We start from the raw sequence: 6000 nt of genomic DNA, 5'->3' as shown, positions 1-6000 counted from the left end.
ATAGGTTAATAACTTCAAACTGCAATATAACATAACTAATATCGTGTGGTAAAGAAGTGCTACAGTTTTGTCATACCAATTGAACAATCACATCGAAACGATGCCGATACCGTTAGTTCCTAAGTACCACATGTCGCTTCTGTCAGAAGGCATTCTCGACGTATGTGTCAATATCTGTGCATGTTGCACATTGCGTGCAGTCGAATGTTTGAGTTTGAAAGTGCAAGAAGTAGTGTGCTTATAGATTTAAACAACATTTCAACAAACTACAATCTATTATTAGGTTCAGCCAAGCCGCATACCAGAAAATATCTAAGTAGGGCAACAAACCATAGTATAAGACCAAAGAAGATGACAAGATGAATTAGTTCCTTACTTATGATGGGTGAGTTATTCCAGTTTATGATTGGTTCAAAGTTTTAAGACCTAAGAGCAAGGTTTATGTACGTTTAGAAGTTCTGCCTTGTTTGCATTTTTATTTGTCATGTACAGCGATTAATCACCAACTTCCGTCGCAGCACCTTGTCGCTGAGTGGTACTTTGAAAAGCACATATCATTGAGTCAAACAATATTTTAACGGTTTTGAAGTTTTACAAGTTTAATGCCGTGGTTTTCATACTTAAAGAACTAGTAGAAAAAGAGAAACCTCTTAATATCAATTTAAATTATGTTCCATTTCCGGAAATTGCCTCGGGCAGCACCGGAAACCACGTTGAAACCCTCCTATTTCTCATCGCCGAGGAACATGTGACGAGCCGTTGTGAAGATTAGCAGATACAGTTATGAAATTATTCCGAAGTGTGGTGAGCAAATAAATGCTGAAGTTTGAAGTGGACTAATTAATAATTCACTATGTTACGAACCGAGCTTCCACTTATACGTCCGCGGTATAAAAATAAAACCATCATTGCTCGGCTTGAACGAATGAAATGTCTTTTATTCAAGTGGCAAAACAGTAAACGCGAAAGATGGAAAGAAAAAAATAAATGTTAAATTAGTTCTAGTAATTGCTTTGTGGGACTACATGAAATCGGTTCATCCTTCAAAGAACGTATGATAGGGAACGTCAACAAAGAGTTGCTCGTTTTTTTTCTAATAAAAAATTGCCCAATGTTTTCTTCAGATGTTTTAAGTTTTTAATACGTCACACATAATGTATATAGTTTTACCATTTTGAGTATACGTGGTAATGTTTATATACTACCTTTAATTTTACGATAGAAATAATTGATACTCACTTAACCAAAGTGATTTCTTGCAACAAAGATGAATAGTTTGCATCAATAAAGTTGTCTACAAATATGTACGGAATACCGTTAGAGCCATAGTGGTTACATATTTAAATCCAGAGGGCGACAATGCGATAGTGCGATAGTACGATGGCGACAATGCGATAGTACGATGGCGGCAATGCGATAGTACGATGGCGACATTGCGATAGTACGATGGCGACAATGCGTCAACGCCAAAGTACGTCGCATTGTCGCCATCGTACTATCGCGTTATTGCACTGTCGTCATCGTATTATCGGATTGTCGCCATCGTACTATCTCACCGTATCAATCGTATTGTCGCAATGTCATCATCGTATTATCGCATTGTCGCAATCGTACTATCGCACTATCGTATTGTCGTATTGTCGCCATCTTACTATCGCACTGTCGCCATCGTATTGTCGCACTGCCACCATCGTATTATCGCACTATCGCATTGTCGCATTGTCGCATTGTCGCCATCGTACTATCGATCTGTCGCCATCGTATTGTCTCACTGTCGTCATCGTATTACCGCATTGTCGCCATCGTACTATCGCGTTATCGTACTGTCGTCATCGTATTATCGCATTGTCGCCATCGTACTATCTCACTGTCGCCATCGTATTGTCGCACTGTCGATAAATATTTTTTCATTTGTATACAGAAGATGCATGATAACATTATGTTATTAGAATATAACTGATGTTATATCAAATTGAACAGTGTGAGTTTGAAAAGGGGTAATAGTCAGTTTGACAAATAAGACTTAATATATAAAGGGCAATAACTACAATGTACAAACCTCACGAAGGAACAACTATATGTCAGATCAAGATGACCAAAGCAGAACCGAGTTCACGAAACGCTACAGAAGCTCTAGCGAAGCATCAAATTAGAGGACAAGATAATTGCGTTCGGAGCAACAAGAACGAACAGGGCGAGAAGAATGTAAAAGTCGCAGAAGCTACGCATTTATAGCAACCCATACCAGTTTGCATGGAAACTACTAGGAGAAGAAAAGGCAGGGACATTGGAAGGTATTCCAGACGAGACAGACCATCAACCAAAGGATATAAATTCTGACCCATTTCGCGACACTGCACTTGGAGATGGTGACAGAATTACTAAGGGAGCTGAGCCAAGTGTTTCCTTTGCCACGAAAGAGCTGACCGAAATGGAAGTTAAAGAGGCGGTTATCAATGCCACATATTTAAATATATCCGCCATCTTGTTTGTGATGGCATTGAACATGACCATCTCGGTGGCAGAGAGGTAATGAAGGGACACAACGGAAAACACCGACATATGCCTTCTTCCAAGCCGCAAATTCATTCATGACTTTACCGTCACCAAACAGCGACTTATACAGACTAGATGGATATTCAGAGATCTTGATCAGACAGCCACACGGGAAAGAATACAGTTAAATCCAAATAACTCAACCTTGCAGTGAAAAAAGGCCAAGTGACCGATTTGTCCATGCTGTCTCTCAATAGTTGACCATTCTATCAAGTGTTTGGGTAAGTGATTTGATTTGACACTCACAGATAAAACAGTCAGGACACTCTTTCCAAGAAAGCAAATGACGGGTTGAAAAGAATCAACAAAACAGACCTCACTGGGAATTTCAAGGTTGGAATTTTTCAGCGTGGTCTCCTGCATGATCTAGCCCATCCAAATAAGCACTTCAGGAAAAGTCGGACATTCCATTTGAAAGTTACTTAAAATGTGGCTTGTTGTCCATAAATCGTTAACGAGTGAAGTGTCCTTCTTGCACTTGCAAACAAGCACTCCGCAGGTGACTATCAGCATCCTGGTGGAATTACAAGGTTGTCAAGTTTGACTTCAGTTGAAACTGCTAGATTCATTAGATAACAATATAAGCGATGCAGGAATCGACGCCCGATCCACAACAAAAACATGGATTACCAGTCTGGCAATGGATCAGACAGAGAGCAGCTAAGGACAATAGGACATAGTCCGAACTCAAAAAAGAACAGCGGAAGGGAAGGTCTTGGCATCAGACGGCTATCTTTTAATGGAAAGATGCATCCCAGCAAGAGAAAGGAATGCAGGTGCAGACAAAGATCTGAAGAGAATAAGAGAAGATAAGGACGGCGAAATCAGTCCAGTTAGGACACAAGGAGTGTGGACAAGCTGGAATGAACCATGGAGGAAACTTGCTCGGTCAGAAATCTGTACTTATGAACCTCTTTAGCTGAGTTATCTGCTTAGATATGTGTATGACCAATCTGCTAGAAAGAACCATGTCTTTCACCGCCTGCCTCTACAGGTCCGTACGAGAAGCTCGTACTTTGACTTCTTTATTTTATGGGCTCCCTCTTCACGATCCTCACAGGGCAAAGTACTATGATTATGGTTTGCGTTTGTCATAAGTCAAGTGAATTAACTGATGCACTAAATATTACTTTGGATAGGGGTTTTAACGTTGCAACACAATTATATAACAATACAAAGGTAGAGAAGATATTACATTAGAAAACTCGTATTTCATCAAATCTAAGAATTATTGGTAGTTCAGTTGAAAACGTATGCAAATGCATTAGACATGAACACTATTATGAAATTATTAATATTCTGAGGTAGGTATGACACAAGGACACATGTTATTATCCACAAATCGCCGTTATCAGGGTATCGCCATGGAGACGATGCTGATTTCGAGACATCATTCGAATTATCGTTCATATTACTGTTAATTGAATTCACTAAATTTCATGGTTAATTTTTACTTTAGCTCTTTCGTATTCGTTTAATATATGCGAACATTGAATATTAACACAATAATATATAAATATGTCGTTTATTGTGATAATACTCTTTCAGTGCAATAACCATGTGAAGACATGCAAATATGAACACTCGAGCTTTTTTGCTATTTGACATATTTCAAATCGGAATTTTTCTAAGAATGTATGATATCGTGTTAACAAATGTTATATTGACCTCAGTACATGTGGCTTGCTAACCAATGAAACCATGATAACAGAATGTTTCTAGTTTAATTTCAATGAAACTGCAATTGTCGATTCATTGTTTCATTTTCATTAGCAGTGTCCTGTAACAGTGTATATGCTCAGCATAAATAAACGAAACCTTACCTAACGTTCTCAATTGTTAACGGAGATACAGTGTGTTATTCGTGTAATGTATTAAATGGACTATTTGCAAAACGGATGGTTTCGATCCAGAAATTTATTTCATACTTTTAAGCTATATTGTACATGTTTTGTTCGTGGCAGGATCCTTTTAAATAACGAACCAAAATGGTTTGCAAAAGAAAAGCGTAAAAAGTGCATCGAGAGGGAAGTGATTTGAACAGAGACCGATTACGTTTTGAACAAAAGCCATGCTAGTTATATATTAAGTGTTCAGTGTATTCCAAAGCAATATATTCAGTATACAAGATATGTATTACTAAATTGACTCTGATTACAGCATCGAATTATGCTTTACATTTCAAATCTAATGCGTACACGACTTTTGTTGTTTTTGCACAAGAGATTTTATTTTACTGTCAAAACGTTATTCTTAAGATGCACGTATAAAATAAAAGCCACTTCGGTCGAACGCAATAACGGTGATTTAAAGTAACATTATTTTTAGAACGTCTAAAAATTACGTAACGATTATTATTATTACACCATATGATCGCTGTATTGTCGTTCTTTTACGGTTTCAGCAGCTGTGGAATATGAGCAGAAGGGAACGCCGATTTATATATTGTGGTCTTTAGGAGGAAAACCTCTTACATTCAAGTGGAAACAGTCCTCATTCCCCCGACATTGTTGCTAAAATATTACAAAGCACTGCAGTCGTTTTATACGTTATATAACTGTCAGGATGTTTATTCGGATATTGCACGGTAACATATGATGAACGCATGCTAAAGAACCATAATAAAGGCGTAATCCGTTGTATGCGTCGGAATGCACTACCCTGTTTGTTTGAAGGACAATATGAGATGAAAACACGCCCATGGTGTGTGCGGTTTACGTTCATATTTGATATGCATATCATGACTTTTTCTATTCACATTTTGGTAAATTGACAAAATTTTAAAAAGTTGTTTCAGATTCGCAAATTTTCGATTTAGTTATGATAGTTGTGAGGAAACAGTAATACTGAACATTTACCATGCTCTAATAAAGCCATTATATGCATCTTTTGACGATTTAAAAACCTGAAAATTATGAAGCGTTGCAACGCGAAACGTTTGAATAATCAGAAGAGTTCTGTTGTTGTCTCTATATTCTGTAAAACTACGATGATTGCTTATATATAGTATAAAATACATCTAACTTTGTATGCGGAAGAATGGTCGAGGGGTCTATGTCGAAGACTATATACGCCAGGACTCCAGGGGTCAGTGGTTCGAGCCCTGTTGAGGGTTCCTTTTCTTTCTTTTTTTTAAATTTTATTCATGATTTTTTACTGGAGCTTTTAAGAGCAAATAAAAACATTTATCAATAGAAAGCATTTAATAACAAACTTCAAAACATGCCAAAATCTATGAAAAGGCCCCTTTAATATACAAATACTGTAAACACATTGTGTGTTTTAAGCCGTTAATATTACTCCAGTTAACCGGATTATAACACATAACGAAGTAAGAACAAGCATGGATCGGCGTGTTTCCAGAACAAAAGACAATGCGGTTTTCTGCCACTATGATAAGCTAAGAAATGCCTATCAGAACATGTTTGTACATACAAACCATTG

The sequence above is a fragment of the Dreissena polymorpha genome, chromosome 8, assembly GCF_020536995.1.
Source record: "Dreissena polymorpha isolate Duluth1 chromosome 8, UMN_Dpol_1.0, whole genome shotgun sequence".
Classification (NCBI taxonomy): Eukaryota; Metazoa; Mollusca; class Bivalvia; order Myida; family Dreissenidae; genus Dreissena; species Dreissena polymorpha.
Note: the sequence above shows the minus strand (reverse complement) of the source record.